The sequence below is a fragment of the Bos indicus genome, chromosome 2, assembly GCF_029378745.1.
Source record: "Bos indicus isolate NIAB-ARS_2022 breed Sahiwal x Tharparkar chromosome 2, NIAB-ARS_B.indTharparkar_mat_pri_1.0, whole genome shotgun sequence".
NCBI lineage: Eukaryota > Metazoa > Chordata > Mammalia > Artiodactyla > Bovidae > Bos > Bos indicus.
In genome coordinates, this window is record NC_091761.1 from 12276090 (window position 1) to 12296669 (window position 20580).

Consider the following 20580-nt stretch of genomic DNA (forward strand, 5'->3'; position numbering starts at 1 on the left):
AAATTGCATTTTAAAATCTATTGAATTTCAAGTGTGTGTTCATTGGAAAAGATTAATAGTATATTTCATTATGTAAGTCTAAAGCTCACATATTGGTTTCAAACTGTTTTGCCTTAAAAAGAGTTAACAGGACACCATAGACAATGGTTGATTTCATATTTAAGTCAACACAAATTCATATCTTTATTATGATAAAATAAAGACTGCTGAAAAACTTTGAAGTGGTTTTGAATAGATCTAGTCTGGTATGAAAGAAAAAAAAACTAAACTTGAATCTATAATTATTTTTACATAATTTGTAAATACTTAGCCCTATTAAATAAGTTTTATTCAAATATATTATTTATATTATCACATTTAATTATTCATGCAAAATTAATAAATGCCTCTCCATACACAAAGATTCAAACAAAAATTTTTGATGAATGCTATTCTGAAGTTTGAGACATTTGTATCCATTCAGAGTAAAAGGCATATTTATCAGCTTAATTGTACCCTGAGTCTGGAAAGCATAACAGATTCAACATGGTACCTGCATCAGCAAGTAGTATAGGCTATCAAAATGGAATTAAAAATAAAATGTTTTTAAAAGGCAATTTTGTAGAATACAAACTTTTCAAAGCAGTATTTTTGTTAAGAAAAATGAGTATACTACCCAAAGCAATCTGTAGATTCAATGCAATCCCTATCAAACTACCAATGGTATTTTTCACAGAACTTGAACAAATAATCCCACAATTTGTATGGAAATACAGAAGACCCCAAATAACCAAAGCAATCTTGAGAAAGAATGGAACTGGAGGAATCAACCTTCCTAACTTCAGACTATACTACAGAGCAACAGTCATCAAGGCAGTATGGTCCTGGCACAAAGACAGAACTATTCAGTGGAAAAAAATAGAAAGTCCAGAGATAAATCCACACACCTATGGACACCTTATCTTTGACAAAGGAGGCAAAAATCTACATTGGAGAAAAGACAGTCTCTTTCAACAAGTAGTGCTGGGAAACCAGTCAACTATGTATAAAGGAATGAAACTAGAACACTTTCTAACATCATACACAAAAATAAACTTGAAACAGCTTAAAGATCTAAATGTAAGACCAGAAACTATACAATTCTTAGAGGAAACCCTAGGTAGAACACTCACTGACATAAATCACAGCAAAATCCTCCATGACACACTTCCCACAGTGATGGAAATTAAAAAAAAAAGGGGGGGGGTGGGATCTAATTAAATTAAAAGCTTTTGTAAAACAAAGGAAACTATAAGCAAGGTGAAAAGACAGCCCTCAGAATGGGAGGAAATAATAGTAAATGAAACAACTGATGAAGAATTAATCTCCAAAACATACAAGCAGCTCATTCAACTCTATACCAGAAAAATGAACAACCCAATCAAAAAGTAGACAATAGACCTAAGCAGACATTTCTCCAAAAAAGACATACATATGACTAATAAACACAGAAAAAGATGCTCAACATCATTATTAGAGAAATGCAAATCAAAACCACAATGAGGTATCATCTCATATCAGTCGGAATGGCCATCATCAAAAAGGCTACAAACAATAAATGCTGGAGATAGTGCGGAGAAAATAGAATGCTCATACTGTTGGTGGGAAGGTAAACTGGTACAGCAACTATGGAGAACAGGGTGGAGATTCCTTTAAAAACTAGGAATATACCTGCCATACTACCCAGTAATCCCACTGCTGGGCATATACCGTGAAGAAATCAGAACTGAAAGAGAGGCATGTACCCCAATGTTCATTGCAGCACTATTTACAATAGCTAGGCTGTTGAAGCAACCTAGATGTCCATTGGCAGGTGAGTGGATAAGGAAATTATGGTACATATACACAATGGAATATTACTCAGGTATAAAAAGGAATGCATTTGACTCGGTTCTAATGAGGTGGCTGAAACTAGAGCCTATTATACAGAGTGAAATAAGTCAGAAAGAGAAAGACAAATACTGTCTATTAATGCATATATATGGAATTTAAAATGGTGGTACTGATGATCTACATGCAGGACAGCAAAGGAGAAACAGATGTAAATAATCATCTTTTGGACTCAGTAGCACAAGGAGAGAGTGGGATGATTTGAGAGAATAGCATTGAAACATACACATTACCATATGTAAAACAGATGATCAGTGTGAGTTGGATGGCATGAAGCAGGGCACCCAAAGCCAGTACTATGGGACAACATAGAGGGATAGGGTGGGGAGGGAGCTGGGAGGGGGGTTCAGGATGGGGGGGACACATGTATACCTATGGCTGGTTCCTGTTGATGTATGGCAAAACCATCACAATATTGCAAAGTAATTATCCTCAAATTAAAATAAACTAATTTTAAAAAAGAATTCAGTTTTGTTTCCCCAACATACTATTAATAATATTTAGAACACTTGAAATTTAAATAACACAACACTCAAATAATAAAACCTGACCTTCAACAAAGATCAACATAAAGATAATCTAGATGTTGGATTATCAGGTGGGAATAAATTATTGTCATAATTATTTCTAAGGAAGTAAGGAAAGACATTATCAAAATGGATAAAGATTACTTAAGGAATTTTACCAGAGAAGTAGAAAATCAAAAATAAAATGTCTTCAATAAAATTATTGGATGTGTTAATAGCAGACTATAAATGACAGAGAAGAGAATCAGTCAACTAAAAGTAGATTTATACTAATTTGAAGATGAGATAAGTAATATATATGGGCTTCCCTGGTACCTCAGACAATTAAGAATTCACCTGCAATGCGGGAGACCTGGGTTCAATCCCTGGGTTGGGAAGATCCCCTGGAGGAGGAAATGGCAACCTGTTCCAGGATTCTTTCCTGGAGAATCCCATGGACAGAGAAGCCTGGCATGCTACATTTCATGAAGTTGCAAAGAGTTGGACATGACTGATTTGAAGAAGAGGTAAATAATATAAATATACAATATTAATTTATATAATCTGAAATAACAGATCCAAAATGATATTCAGAGAAATTAAGAACTTCAGAAATGATAAATATCTAGGTGAAGTTTAACGACTGTACTATTTTTCTTATGTATGCATGTATGCTCCGTCACTCAGTCGTGTCTGACTCTTTACAACTCCATGGACTGTAGCCCACCAGGCTCTTCTGTCCATGGACTTTTCCAGGCAAGAATACTTGTGTGGGTAGCCATTTCCTACTTCAGGAGATCTTTCTTACCCAGAGATCCAACTCACATCTTCCACATTGGCAGGTGGATTCTTTACCACTGAGCTGCTGCTGCTGCTGCTAAGTCATTTCAGTCGTGTCCGACTCTGTGCGACCCCATAGACGGCAGTCCACCAGGCTCCCCCATCCCTGGGATTCTCCAGGCAAGAACACTGGAGTGGGTTGCCATTTCCTTCTCCAATGCATGAAAGTGAAAAGTGAAAGTGAAGTCGTGTCCGACCCTCAGTGACCCCATGGACTGCAGCCTTCCAGGCTCCTCCATCCATGGATTTTCCAGGCAAGAGTACTGGAGTGGGGTACCATTGCCTTCTCCCTACCACTGAGCAAATTTTTTGAAATGTACATGATATTAAGAGCAAAAATGGTGTATGATAACCATAATATAAAATGGGTCAGTTAACAATAAGATTCTATTTTTTATATGAAATGTGCATGCATGCTCAGTCACTTCAGTCGCATCCGACTCTATGCAACCCTACAGACTGTAGCCCTCCAGGCTCCTCTGTCCCTGGGATTCTCCAAGGCAAGAATACTGGAGAGGGTTGACATGTCTTCCTCCAAAGGATCTTCCCAACCCAGGGATTGAAGCCGTAGCATTTTCTGCATCTTCTGCATCGCAGGTGGATTCTTTACTAATGAGCAACCCAGGAAGCCCTTTTTATATGAAATAGTTCAAAGTAATTCTGAGGATGTGCATAAAAATTTTAAAGCAAGCATTTAAAGATAATGCACAGAGGTATATCTAAAAAGCAAATAGATGAATTAAAACTGAATGCTACAGAATATTCAGATAATTGATACATGATAGGAAAGGGAAGAGGGGATGAGAAATGAGAAAAAAGTGGTGCATCTATGTAGATTTAAAATCCCTGCCTTATGACCCAGCAATCGCACTACTGGGCATACACACCGAGGAAACCAGAATTGAAAGAGACACCTGTACCCCAATGTTCATCGCAGCACTGTTTATAATAGCCAGGACATGGAAGCAACCTAGATGTCCATCAGCAGACAAATGGATAAGAAACCTGTGGTGCATATACACAATGGAGTATTACTCAGCCATTAAAAAGAATACATTTGAATCAGTTCTAATGAGGTGGAGCCTATTATACAGAGTGAAGTAAGCCAGAAACAAAAACACCAATACAGTGTACTAACGCATATATATGGAATTTAGAAAGATGGTAACGATAACCCTGTATGCGAGACAGCAAAAAAGACACAGATGTATAGAACAGTCTTTTGGACTCTGCGGGAGAGATAGAGGGTGGGATGATTTGGGAGAATGGCGTTGAAACATGTATAATATCATATATGAAATGAATCGCCAGTCCAGGTTCGATGCATGATACAGGATGCTTGGGGCTGGTGCACTGGGATGACCCAGAGGGATGGTATAGGGAGGGAGGTGGGAGGGGTTTCAGGATGGGGAGCCTGTGTACATCCATGGTGGATTCATGTTGATGTATGGCAAAACCAATGAAATATTGTAATTAGGCTCCAATTAAAATAAATAAATTTATATTAAAAATAAAATAAAATCCTTCAATACATTTTTAATGCTTTTACATTAAACACCAGTACTTTTGGGTTACTGGCGTGCTGCAATTCATGGGGTTGCAAAGAGTCGGACATGACTGAGTGACTGATCTGAACTGAACTGAACTGACATACTACTCATTCCAGGGTTTCTATCTGGAATCATCCTCATTCAGCCTGAAAAAATCATATCTAGTATTCCTTGCGGTTCCTGTTTATTGGCAACTAATTTTCTGAGCTTCTGCATTTCTGAAATCTTTATTTCACCTTCATTGTTGAAGGTGATTTCTGAGTGGGGAATATTATGTTTAGTAGAGCTTTAAAATGATTTTCCCATAGTTTTAAAATGTCATGCAATTTGCTTGTGTCTTCCATAGTCTATTGTAAATTCAGCCATCCATCTTATGTGTGTGCTTCTGAAGCTGCTGCTTTTTTCTTTGTGTTTGGATTTCAGTATTTTGACTATCATTGACTAGGTGTGGTTTTTTTTTATCTATCTTGCTTTGATTTTCGCTGAGTTTCTAAAACATTTTTTTAAATGGAGTGTTCTTCCTTTTTAGAATTTTCACTCATTTTATCATTTTGCTTATAAAGTTCTCCAAAAGTTAAAATGTAGTGTTAGTGATTCATATATGTTTGCAACCATTATGGAAATAAGAAAACTCAAAACATACTGTCAATGCTATTTTGACTTAATATTGGCTAATTATTTGAAACAAGTTAGGAGCACACTTACATTACTCAAGCTAATTACAGTGCAAATGGTGACTTTAAAATTTTTGATTTAACAAAAACATGGCTATAAATCTTATTTTAGCCAGGAATGAAGTATCTATGGCCAATGTTAGAATAATCTAAATGATTACAGATGAGATTTCTATTTATTGGAATTTTGGCCATTGAACACACATAACATGCCCAGCATTTCTTGTGGGCTTATGAAATTCTGAAGGGTTGAGTGAGCTTTACTACTTTTTTGTTTATAGGTTTTCTTAATAATTCCTACTTTATACTTCTCCACATGGCACTAACTCATTACATGACAATTAGTTTCAATAAATATAATTACTTCACTCACTTCAATCCTATCTTGTTTTCTGTTTTTCACTGTAGTGACAATGTTTAATTTGTCTATTGTGGGAGTAATAAACCTCACTGGTAAGGGCAGAAGCAGGGCACGAGTGAGGCAGAGACAAAATGACAAAGACATTAACACAAAAAGTTGCAGTGTGGTTTTAGTGACTGCTAGCTCAGTTTCTAACAGAGGGGTTCTTGAGGTGTTTCTTTCAAGCCCATGTATTTAAGGAAGAATTATGAAGACCAAGAGGACAGATTCTAACAGATCCTCAGAATTTTTTTTCTTCAAGCCCCAGAGTGTTGGGGGGGTAGACAGCATAGGACTCTATCAGCCATCAGAATGAAAAATAATGGTCATTCAAAAACAGGAAATCTGCCAGCTGCTAAATTGCTAAAGCAAACAATTAGAGAGAAGATTAGATTGACTACAGTATAAGAACCCTCAAAGAAGAGATTGCTCATACAAAATTAAAGGAGCCCAAGTTCTTGGGGACACATTCAAAGTACACAAAATTAATGAACTGATAAAACTGAATAGATAAATTTGACCAAGTTGTGGCCTCTAGTAATTGCTTAAAGACATAATAAAAATGATGAAAAAGCTAATGACAAAACTGAGACTGGGCTTCAGAAAAAGATTGGCATCAGATAATGAAGGACAAGGCATAGCTAAGTCTTACTGTATTTTTATTGAATGCAACCATTGTGCCCACCCTCTGTGCTTTAGAGCAAGGTCAGCATAATGTATGATGTTTTACAAGCAACCTGTGCTGTGCTTAGTTGTATCCAACTTTTTGTGACCCCATGGACTCCAGCCCACCTGGCTCCTCTGTCTATGGGGATTCTCCAGGGAAGAATACTGGAGTGGGTTGCCAGGCCTTCCTTTAGGGGATCTTTTCAACCCAGGGATCGAGCCCCCGTCTCCCGCACTTCAGGCAGATTCTTTACCATCAGAGCCACCAGTTTATTTCAATTGTGTAAATGATACAATTTTTCCACTAAGGAAATAAAAAATATTAAGGTTTCTCTCGGAAGAATTAGAACAAGTTTAACAGTCTGTTTGCCCAGCAAAATGTACTGCTCCTTGGAAACATACAGTGGATGATAAAGGCTCAGGAAAAATGTGATAACTGCCTTTTCCCTGAGTTCACAACTTTGTAACAATGAATAAAAGTGCTGTCAATAGTTGGATTTCATTTACAAAGTTTTGTATTACTAACATTTTAGATTTTATATTAACTCTGAGAAGAAATATAAAATTGGTTTGCCTTCACCTAGCTACCCATATTATCAATATATTATTAATCAGCTGGACCAATATTATCACAGTGGCAGATAGATATACAGTGATGACTTTGATAATTGGTATTGCTGTATTGCATGCCACCAAGCATATCTGAGACTAGATTAGCCTTGAATGATAGAGAAACAAAAAAGACATATTCTGTGACATCCAAGTAATAATTTTATCACAAATTAACTATGTACCATTAAATTTCACAAATAAACAGCTGGTCCTATTTACTTGTGAGAAAATGACTTACAAAAAGAGTCACAACATTTTATTGGCCTTTTGGTTATTTTAGGGAGAATATCCAGTACTTGGGAATTTTGCAAAAGCCACTATAATCAATGACTTTGGAGAGAGCCATCATTGACATGAGAGCAAGAAGAGTTAAGAGAAGTCCAAATACTACAGTACCTTCTCTCCCCAAATCACAAGAAATTACAGATGTATATGGTAAAACCCACAGGTGATCAAGAATACAGGATAAAGACTTAACAGGATTTCATTTGTCTTTAGACTTGTGGACTTGAAGGCTTCTGCTGGAAGTTGTTGCTAAACTACTGCTAGATCCTAAAAAAGATTGTTTCACTAAAAAAGAAGTTGTGACCTTCAACCTGATATCCTTATTCTAAAATGGGGCCTTTTTTTAACACAAAATCTTACGACATGGAGAGGATTCTGAGTAGACAGCAATATAGAAAGCATCAGGAAGCTGTAGTACCACCTAGACAACATTACCATGGGCAAAATCTGACTGATTAACTCTAATGGAAACTCTGGAATCTATTGAAAATTAACGTAAAAAACAAAATTCAAAAATAAAAAGAATTACCTGGCCATACCCACCTCTGCCTAGGTTGAGGTTCTAGATAATACTTGCCTAAGGTCACAGAGCTGGAAACATTTAAGAAACCTTTTCCTGTTCCCTTTTTTGCAAAGAGTAACTGTGTATTTGTCTACTGTATTTCTTGTCTGCCTAGGTATCATGAATGAACAGTTCATTTAATGCCTGCTTTGACTACAGTTGGATCATGAACAGTTCATAGGACCTCAGCAGATGGATGAACATGTTATTCAAAAGAGGACACACTGAGAGAAGTGAAATTAGATACTGATGATCTACCCTTTCCTTCCAGAGATGTTAGTTTTAATTATAAAATGGTGATCCTAGGGTCCTTGTGGGGGTTTCCCAGATACTTTGAATGATAAAGAATCTGCCTGCAATGCAGGAGACCTGAGTTCCATCTCTGGGTTAGGAAGGTTCCCTGGAGATTGACATGGCAACCCACTCCAGTATTCTTGCCTGGAAAATCCCATGGACAGAGGAGCCTGGCAGGCTACAGTCCATGGGGTCACAAAGAGTCAGACACGACTGAGTAACTAACACTTTAGGGTCCTTGTGGAACTCATCACTCACCACTGTGTTATGAAGAGATCACGCAAGGGGACTTTTCAGCTGTCCTGGAAAGAGGCTCATAATGCAAATTCCTCACAATTGGACAAGTGTCTTTCCAACTGACCCGGTAGAAAGAAATCTTATTGATGCCCCATTTCAAGATGTGTAATTAATCAGAGATGATGGAGACTCTTCTGTTTAGTGAAAGAGAAATGCGGCTGCCTCTAGAAGTTCATTCACTACCATCACCACTCCTTCTTTCAGTAGCTAAACAAAAATAGAGCTCAGGAGGTCATAGTTAGTTCATCAGGACCAGCTGATAACAGCCATGAGACTCTGGAAACTTCTCCTTCTAATGAGGTCACCTTTCCAATCAAGGAACCTCTATAGCTGCATAGTCACAAAGATGTTTTCTACTCACCTCCTTCTGTGAAACATGTATAGAATACATAGGGTGAGGGTTCCTCTCTTTTGAAATATTGGCCATGTTGCAAGTATTTATCCATATCCAGCATGAGCAGAGAGACAATTGAAGTTAAGTGGGTTATATTACATTAAATATCTCTAATTATATGTATTATATTAATTATTACATGATCTATTAAAATCACTATTCTAGAGATTCTGCTATCTAATTTATATGGTTTTCGCCTGCTGCTGCTACTGCTGCTGACGCTTCAGTTGTGTCCGACTCTGTGCGACCCCATAGACAGCAGCCCACCAGGCTTCCCCGTCCCTGGGATTCTCCAGGCAAGAACACTGGAGTGGGTTGCCATTTCCTTCTCCAATGCATGAAAGTGAAAAGTGAAAGTGAAGTCGCTCAGTCATGTCCGACTCTTCGCGACCCCATGGACTGCAGCCCACCAGGCTCCTCTGTCCATGGGATTTTCTAGGCAAAAGTACTGGAGTGGGGTGCCATGGTTTTCGCCTAGTATACCCTATTTCTATCTGTTTTGGATTTTTTTTTGTGGCTTGGATGTGACTTCTTTGCACAAAAGAATCCTTATTGGTAAAAAATACTGCAGGTATACTCACAGTAATTTAAAACGTGGTCATGATTTGACTATTCATATTGAGAAAGAAATAAGATAGCATATAAGGTTAAAGATTGTAATTGGGGTGAATATCTTCCATTTGTTCTTTTAGATTTATGATCTCTCCTTCTCTACTTTATTCTCTGCCCCAAGGCCAACCTGTATGGATTATGTGAACAGGGCTCCAGTGTCCTCTGATTTCTAACCAGGTTCAGTTAAAAATTAGCCTTACACAAAGAAGAATGAAAGGTGTCCATGATATTTTTCAATTACTCAATTAAAGTGAAAATCAATATGAATGTCTTACAGGAGGATGCAATATAGGTTATATTTTCCAACAGACTGAAATAATTTATTCTATACCAGACAAAAAAAATCTTGAACCTAACTTTCAGGTTCACAGTATCAGCCTCAAATGTATGATAAAGAATTAAGGTCAAAACTGCTGTATGTTCTTAGAGAAATAAATAACTCTTTAGAAGATTTGTTAAATAATATCCCAATTTGATACTGAAAAGACCTGCATTCTTTCTCTTGCTTTATTTCTAAGTTTTGGGTTTTTTTCCCAAGAAGCTAAGAGAAAGATCAGGAAGATGATTGAAAGAATGAAGAAATACTAAAGAGACAGTAAAGTCAGGGCATTTATCCTTTTCCTTTTCTGTGGTGTCACCATGAGCTGACTTTGTCCTCAACAGAATGACCTCTGAAAATGATCCTTTGTTATTAAAGAATCATCTAATAACTCTCATCTACTGATTCTTAGTGAATTGTTTTATTTTGGGACCTTGGCTGATACATATATCAGTCTTCCTGGGAAGACTAGGAAAAATATTACATAATTATGTGGCAATAATAATGTGCTTAACAGTAGCAGAAATGTTGACAGAGTGTTATTTAATTTTGTACCACTAAGAAAGGGAAAATAAGCTAACAAAGTTAATTGAAATAAAATGGAAAAGCAAGTTAAAATAAAAAAAATCTTGTTTGAGATAAGATAGTGCTGACAAAGGATCTAAGAGTCTGCTGCTGCTAAGTCACTTCAGTCGTGTCCGACTGTGTGTGGCCCAGACCGCAGCCCACCAGGCTCCCCCATCCCTGGGATTCTCCAGGCAAGAACACTGGGGTGGGTTGCCATTTCCTTCTCCAGTGCATGAAAGGGAAAAGTGAAAGTGAAAGTGAAGTTGCTCGGTCATGTCCGACTCTCCACGACTCCATGGACTGCAGTCTACCAGGCTCCTCCATCCATGGGATTTTCCAGGCAAGAGTACTGGAGTGGGGTGCCATTGCCTTCTCTGGATCTAAGAGTATAAGGAAACAAAATCTGTTTAAGAAGGAATATGTGAATCAGAAACATGTAATCACCCTTTACAAAGGAAATCATCAGCTTCTGTCTTCAATAGATTGCTTTGCTTAATTGATTTATTAGAATAAGATTTAATATCCAATTTGCATCATATATGTGCCATATGCTGTCATTCCCTCACCTTCCAACCTTTCTTCCACAAGTTTCTGACACCAAGTGATAAGAGATCTTAAATATGCTGTGTAGTTTATTTTTATCTATGCTTGAGTTCTTTTTAAGGCTGGTAAAACATTTTTTAGTTAATTACATAAAATCATAAAAATGACTATACTGAAAATTAATGAATAAGTGATGGTTCATGCACTATAACTTGTCAAGTACTTAATTATGTTACAGTAAATGCACTCAGTGTTATTTTATTATTTCTCCTCTTCATCTCATGGCTTTTGCTTTCTAGCACCACAAAATGAATCACTGTAATTCCTAGCATTTGAATTTTATATATTTAAAATATATTAATAGTGTTCCCAAGATTATCTTAACCTAAATACACCAATGATTTTTGTTGTTATTTTATGTTTTCAATTCTTCAAATATATTTGTACATATTTTAAAGAAAGCAAGTATTTTATTATTTGGAAAAACCTCTGTAGACTCTAATTATAACTATAGACGATAGTTGAGAAAACATTGATCTGGTACAGTTTTACGAAATGTTTTCTGTTCTCTTTCTGTGTACTCCGATGGAAGTAGTTACCTTGTTTTCTTTTCTTGAGTGATCCCTGAAAAATATGTAAGGGCTGCTTCTCTAAGAAATGCTTTGTTTTATCAATTGTTAATCCATTTAATCCAATATGCCAGAGACATGATTCAAGAATGCTCCCAAACTTAAATATTCATCTGTCTTTATCTTTCCCTCCAGCCAGGGCCCTAGGATCAGGCCCCAAGGGAGCCCACATATGTCTATCAGATGAAATACACAGTCAACAGCAAGAGGGTATTGAGTGACATGCACTTGTTCCCTGAGAACTGGCAGATGATCTCATGTAGATGTGGTTTCGCTTGGATTTTACCTGAATCAGTGGTCAGTCATGCAGTCCAATTTCAGCTGCACAATCCTTTATGGGATATAAATTCCCCATTAAATAATTTTCTCTGTGGCTTAAGAGCATCTGCAAGACACAGATAATTCTAAAAATACTTTGCATGTGCCTTGGTGAGTATAAAGCTCTCCAGTATCTTTGTATGGTAGGATTATTTGAACTTTGTCTAACTACTAAGCACTTCTGAGATAAACTGTGGTACATGAACACTTAAAAATGCCCACTCCACTGTAACTACCCATAAAGGCAAAATATTTATATCTATACAATATGTTAACTATTTGAAATGACTATTACTATTGATAAAACAGTAGCTCACAGCTTGAAGAATATTAAGTATTTTCTAAGTGAGTATTATAATAAAAATCCTTACTGAATATTTCATTTGTTTTTCACATTTGATATAACATGTCCCATCCCCAGTTAGAAATTGAGGAATCATTTGTATTAATTTTCTCACCAGATTGCAATATTTTTACCTTCCAATCACACCTAACTTCTTCACCACCCCCTACCCCAGTCTTAAACCTCTTAAATCATAAAAAAGTATTGTCTTTTCACCAATGCAGTATTCATTTAATACTCATAATAAAATCTTGTAAAATTTGCCAATTTCTATCATCTGAAAGTGATGTTACATTATCCCACTGCTTTTCTTTGGTAAGAAAAGAAAGTTGTGTTTAGTCTCTAAAGAATTTTAAAAGAACAAAGATGAATATTCCATAGTAATACTCTTCTGCCTTTTCTGATTCTTTTTCAGGTCAGAACAATAATACAATTGATATAAACTCTGTTTATCTGTCTTTAGTGGTCTGAGAAGAGCAAAGTGTCATGTAACTGGTTTGTTCATGCTCTTTCTAGTACTTGAAAGGACCTAGGTGTTTGAAAATATATATATAAAAAAAAAGTCTACTTGTCTCCCATACCATCTAGGGTTGACAAGAGATTTGAAAGAAAAAAAAATGATTTAAGTGAACAGGAGACACATGAGAGGAGACAAGATTTCCAATAAGATACACAAATGACCACATGGCCCCGAAGAGAAACAATTTGAGTATTTTCTTTCTTACTACATACATCTTAGTTCCAGGTTTGATACCCAGCTAGTCTTCATTTTCTATTCCATATTGCCATCATGTTTTCACTTTATTTTTTATGCATTTAATACAACCTAATTTTACCAAGCTAACATACGTGGGTAAACAGAGTCCTTCCACCTGAGGACTGAAGCTCTTTTTCAGTCAATTGGTTCCAATTCTGAATAATTGGATAATAATTATTTATTATATTTTTTTACAGGTACGAATAATACCTTTTTTTTTTACAGACCTTTCATTGTTTGTATAGATCAAGACTAAGAGAGAGAAAGCAATTTCCAAAAGCTTGCAACCCAGATCCCATGTCCTCTACCATCTTTGCACCAGAACCTCACTCTCATGGAGGTCCACAGCCATAGACACAAGTGGGAGAACATATATGACCAGATGAGAGATGGAAACTCTCAGCCCCATTCACAAAGAGGCTGACTCTGTGAATGCAAGCCAAAAATTGATAATGACAGCCCTATATCCCTACTCAGGCTGACTTTGAAAAAGAATAATGAAGAAAATTTCTAATGAACAGAGCTTGAAACATTTTATGAGGTGATCTACCTTGAATGGAAAGAGAAGTGGTTAGACCATATACATAATCATGGACCAGAACTGTTGGCTTGGTCAGAAAACTGGGAAAAAAAAAAAGGTTGCAAGAATAGAAATAAGAAAATCTGAGGTAATTATATGTGAGTAGTCATGGGGAATAAGTACAGAGTATGAAAATCTTTGAGTCACATGTTAATACCAACCAGAGGGCATCCACCATAGAGTGTTTAACATAGAGATCCACATAACATTGAATAAGACATGAGACCTACTTTCAAACCACATATGACACCATAAGTGGCTTTATAAAGTTATGGATCAGACTGTTGAAGGGAGAACCATCCTCTAGGACACAGAAGTACACCTCTTAAAGAATATTCTATATTTGTATGTCCCCAATAGGTAGAAAATAGGAATCTGATTCCCAATAGGAATCAAATAGTGAGAACAAGAGTGATTCTGCTTACCAACACAACCAGTGACCTACTTGGAAAATTAGTGTTTCTCTTCTTGCAACTCTGGGCTCTGTGGATCGAGAGAGACTGGCTCCTACAGCAGAAACACTTTTACTAGGAGAACTAGCACAGTTCAGTTCAGTTCAGTCACTCAGTCGTGTCCGACTCTTTGCGACCCCATGAATCGCAGCACGCCAGGCCTCCCTGCCCATCACCAACTCCCGGAGTTCACTCAGACTCACGTCCATTGAGTCAGTGATGCCATCCAGCCATCTCAGCCTCTGTCGTCCCCTTCTCCTCCTGCCCCAATCCCTCCCAGCATCAGAGTCTTTTCCAATGAGTCAACTCTTCGCATGAGGTGGCCAAAGTACTGGAGTTTCAGCTTTAGCATCATTCCTTCCAAAGAAATCCCAGGATGATCTCCTTCAGAATGGACTGGTTGGATCTCCTTGCAGTCCAAGGGACTCTCAAGAGTCTTCTCCAACACCACAGTTCAAAAGCATCAATTCTTCGGCCCTCAGCCTTCTTCACAGTCCAACTCTCACATCCATACATGACCACAGGAAAAACCATAGCCTTGACTAGATGAACCTTTGTTGGCAATGTCTCTGCTTTTCAATATGCCATCTAGGTTGGTCATAACTTTTCTTCCAAGGAGTAAGTGTCTTAATTTCATGGCTGCAGTCACCATCTGCAGTGATTTTGGAGCCCCAAAAAATAACGTCTGACACTGTTTCCACTGTTTCCCCATCTATTTCCCATGATGTGATGGGACCAGCTGACATGATCTTAAATTGGAAGACACCTGAGTGCTTTAGAGATCTCATGCCAAAAGACCAGCAGGCAGGAAGGGAAGAGCCATCCTGGCAGGGATAAGAGCCCCTATCATTAATAGGAGGTAAGATTGTTATTACAGATGAGGGTACGGAGGAATCTGTTTAGTACTCTGTTGATGTGTACAACACACCGGTTCTCCTTTTTCCAATTCTCACTGTACATGGACAATGGCAGCAGCCTAGACCTGATTAGAGTCTGGTATGGTTCAGAAATTTGAGGAAAGAGGATATGGATTAGGGCTCTGGATGACACTGAGATGAGCAGAGTACTAGCTGAGGGTGAGGGAAGCTTAGAAGGGGAGAGAGCTTTACTTGCATCCCTGAGACCAGCTTTAGTGGTAAGGGCTGTTGTTGAACCCACTAAGCTTATTCTTTAAAAAGTTTCTCCCTGGAAATGATGCTCACCAGAAGCCTGAAGTTGTTGCCTGAATAACCTATGTAAAGCAGTGGATCTGAACCACACAAAGTGTGGACTGTGGTGATGTGTCAGTTAAATTCTCCTTCAGAAAGACATTGCCTCAGGTGTTGGAAGTTTTTCCAGAATATTGCTCTCAGCTGTCAGCCTTCTTCAGAAATTGCTGTAACTAGAGATGTCTGCCTAGCCTAATGTCACTTCTCTTTCCAGGAGCAGTCCATAGCTAATGAATAATCGACAAATGGATGTGAAAGTCTGATTCCCACGTGCCAGCTTAGCACAACACTACGGGGATATCCAAGTACCAGAGCCCATTGTGAGGCAGACCAGAACCTTCCTGTTTATGGCCACATCACATCTCCTTGTGCATGACCCTGCTTAATGCACACCCTTCTTAATAATGCTTCAGGTGAGAAAGTACTTGTGAGGTACTTAGCTACACTGACTGCCAACATCTCCTATATCTGGGGAAATGAGAGCTGCTATAACCAGAAAGGACACCAGGGTGAAACATAGCATCCACTACACTACCTAGAGACCAAAAGAGTCAGGAGAGAAATTCATGACGTAGGCAAAAAGTGAAAGATGAAAAACTGCAGATGAACAAAAGCTTTGACAATGTATATAATGTATAGAGTGTATACAGTGTGTAAATGTATAAGTAAATAAATTAGTTCATGTGATCACCATATTGGCTTAGGTATTGTTATGTCATTATAATCAATTGTATGTTTAAAGCTGAGCTTCCCAGGTAGCACTAGTGGTAAAGAACCTGCCTGCCAATAAAGGAGACAGAAGAGACACAGGTTCCATCCCTAGGTTGGGAAGCTCCCCTGGAGAAGGACATGGCAACCCACTCCAGTATTCTTGCCTGGAGAATCCCATGGACAGAGGAGCCTGGTGGGCTACAGTCCACGGAGTTGCAAAGAGTGGGGTATGACTGAAGCAATTTAACACGCATGCATACATGTGTGTTTAAAGCTATATGTTAATATTAGACATTAAAAGGAATTTGAAGCACAGTTGGTTACATGACTTATCAAATGTCATATATGTCATAACTTACCCAGCCAGGATTTGAACCCTATGCCAGCTTCCTTAATTATATGCCATGCCAGGAAAAAGTGTGTATGTTTGTGGTTGTAGATGGTATTAGTTTGGGAATAGACAAGTAGATGCATAGGTTAAAACAGAATCTAACAATATATCTTACTATTTATATAGATAGTTAATTTATGACAATAATGGTCATATTTTGCTAAAATATTATAAAGTTCAACCTTAATTTAAATATATTTAGTAATCAAATAATAAAATAATACCTTATATTTTAGAAGAATGTATAACCAATATAATGTGGATACCTATAGCAATTTATAAACATGTATACAATAAAATGTATACAGGAACATACTTTGAAGAACAATAAATATATATTTTAGATGTCTGGAGAGTTTTAATGCAAATAAGGAAACCCAAAACTATAGGGGCAAAGATACATACTTTTAAATGACAGTGAAAAATAAGCAAAGGCAAAAATAAATGACAGGTTAAGAAAAAATATTTTCAGCACAAAGAACAGATCAAAATAATATCTTTAATGTTTAAAAATCTCCTTCAAAGATTAAAAGACAAAGAATTTATTAGCAAAAGTGAAAAATCCTATTAGTAGGCAATTTAAAGAAATAGTAATCCAACAGTTCAAAGCATAGTAAAAGATGCTTAATTTCACACAAGGTAAAGATGTGGTATCATTTCTTACAAAAATAAATGAATAAAAGGATAATAGCCATTGTTAGATGATATTCGGGGAAAGTGATATTCTGATTACATTGCTTGGAAAAATAGCTTTTTGAAAATAATTTTTTGAAAGTTAATCTAGCAATACGTATTGAAATTAAATGGAAAATCTTCCTACTGGGTAAATACCTTACAGAAACATTCACATAAGAAAGGGAAGATTAAATAAAAATACTTTCCTATAAAGATCACTTGAAGTGATAAGTAATAAACTTAATAGATTATTGTGCAGCCACAAAATAAAAGAAATTTATGCCAGTTGAAAGGAGTGATTTCTATAATTAATTTTCAAGTCCTCTCTACCAAAACAGCATGACAAAGCATGATAAAAGAGAACAATATTTGATACTGATCCTATGTTTATAAAACAAATAATTTTAAAAAATATAATTTATATATAATCACATTATTGTTGAAGACAAAGGAAAGAGATCCACAACAAATGTACAATATAGGATACCTGTTGGAGATCAAGGAGTGAGAGCAGAAAATGTGGGAGGATACGAAAGGATCGATAAAAAATGCCCACAGTAAGAAACAACATGGATTTTCAGTTCCATTTGCAGAGGGGTGTATGTAGTCATTTGTGTATGATAGTGTGTGTGTGTTTATAAAATGTACATAAACATAGTGAGGTATATGAAATAAGTAATATGTGGCTGATAGTCATTACGATGTGGAATTTTAAGTGATTTAATTTTTTTGCTACATTGTACAAAATTTTTAATATGCACTGATTTTGATATAAGCAGGATATACATGCATGATGCTAATTTCACAAAACAAGGCTTCTGAAAATTACTGCTACAATTGGCTTCATTTGTTTCTCCATGGTTCTCATATCTTAATTCCGATACTATCTTCCTTTTTAATATTCTACCAATTGCTAACAATTGCGTTGCATTACAGTTTGCTATATTTGGAGAGCATAATTTTCTGTATATATCCTACTCTGATGTTGTTTGTTTCCTTGCCTTTTCTACATTATCAATTCTATATTTCCATCACCCTAATAGGTAAATTATTAAAACTCCAGTATCATGATACTGAATCAAATATAAGTATTTTATTCAAATTATATCTTTTCTAAAAAAATTATGACTAGATTGGGGATCTGGAATGGGGTGGGGTTATAATTCAGCTTGAAGCATATGTTTTGCATTTTTAAAACCAAATTTTAGACTACAGTCTAGGTTTGCATTAAGTCAACCTTATTTGTAGATATGACTTCAAGAATAGGCTCATTTGGGGATAAATGAAACAAGAAAAACTCTCAGGAAAAAAAATAGGTTTTTCTCTTCTAAAAATAAATTAAAATGCAAGATGCAGTGAATTCTGAAATATATTCCTGTCTCAGAATAAATACTTTCTTAAATTATATGGAAGTTGGAGTTTTAAAATCTACATTTTTTTGTACTTTTGCTTCCTTAGTAGATGCTTTACAATCACCATTATTTTTCCAGGGTTTAATACATTGTCTGCATAGACCACTTTATATTCCAATAAATGTTCCATTCCATTCTGTATGCCAAAGCACTAATTTGGATTTAGCTTCTACCTCATTTTCACTTAAAATTATTGTTACTTGATGCTTTGTATCTCTGGCCAACTTCTTAAGCATTTTTTAGAGTCCTTTTGTTTTTCTGGGTCCCGGTGTAGGACCTCCCTGGTGGCTCGGATGGTGAAGCGTCTACCTACAATGCTGGAGACTCGGGTTCGATCTCTTGGTTGGGAAGATCCCCTGGAGAAGGAAACGACACCCCACTCCAGTACTCTTGCCTGGAAAATCCCAAGGACGGAAGAGCGTAGTAGGCTACAGTCCGTGGGGTCGCAAACAGTCAGACACAACTGAGCGACTTCACTTTCTTTGGTGTAGAGACAAATTTTCTGATAGTTTCTAAATCACTTGTAAAGTAACCTCAAATTTGAAAACAACATTTACATTGTTATAGGCAATCCTTTTTTGGCATGACTGGGATCACCATAACCTCAGGCTAAGTTTAATAAATCAAACTAGTTGGATTCGCTGGAATTCCAAGATGACATATCCTAAGAAACATTAATATGAGTAGTACTTCATTAAACTGAAACTAGAAAAAGTGCCTTTCCTTGTAAACAGACATCATAATCCAGCAAAGGACACGAAAAGCTCAACAACTTGGCCAGTATCTTGGGTGAAGAATAACTAAAGCCATGGAAATTGCTTATGGAGACAGACAGGCAGAGAGAGAGAGAGTGTTTGTGTGTGTGCACACACACGCATATGTACACTAGCAGGTTATACACATGCTTTTGTGGTCAATTGTTTTTGTAGTTGAAACATTATGGCAACAAATAGTGCCACAGACAATTCAAAATTATATCAATAAGTCATATGACCAAAGTTGTGTTTCTAAGTAGATGGGCCTAGAGGGTAGACGCAGAGGCTGCCCACTGTCGGCTTTTATGGCACGTCTGTCCATACAATGAATGGCCTTCACTTTGCTGTGCTAACCTCCTACCGGTTTCACTAGTGTTAATTTTTGTTTATGCTTTTCTCCCCAGATTTGTTTCTTTCCAACTCCTGATAAAGGATAAAAAAAAAAGAGTGTGAGAGAGAGAAAGTGGGTAGCATGAAGCATTGATATTGACTTTCTAGTTGATTATGTGCTATTTTGTGATAGATACAACTGAAGTTAGTGTGTTTCAATGTTTTATTTTCTAAATGATAAACTTTGAAAATTGTAAATGGTCATACTTATTAGCTTCTTGTGAACTGATATCAGATGCATTTTCTTTAGCAAGATTAAAATAAAGCACATACATCAATTCATCGGGAGACTGAATCTAAACTTTTCTACACAGAATTACAGATGCAATCTGTAACGTTGTCTGGACTATTTGCTCAGTGAAACTCAAACACAAATGGAAACAAATTCAATTTCCTACTAATGTTATAGAAAATTCTAAATTAAAACTATAACAAAAATACCAAATATAGCAAAACTGGAATGTTATGACTATTTCAACAATCAGTGGCTAAAGGGAAGCTTTGGGAAATCATTATACTAAAATAAAACAGATAGATAGATAGATAGGAATATCTTTCCCAGAATTCTACCAATTCTGAAGATTCATGAATTGGCTTTGAATTCAAAATGTGGAGAATGTACAAATAATGCCATAACCAACAAATCAGAGAATTTCTCTGGTGACATCCTGTTTTAAACATTCTGTGATTGAAATAATAATAGCTTGAAATAAAAATAGCTAACACTGAGGGCTTTCTTTTTGTCATATACTTCCCTAAGTTCTTTGTAAAATCACTGACCAAGGTCATGTAACTTTTAAGAAATAAAGTTGGAATTGGGAAGCAAACAGTCTAACACTAGCACTCACATACTTAACCACTTAGCACTTCCTTGAGCCAACATAAAGTATTACCTAATTGCTGAATTTATATTCTGACGTGGATAGCATT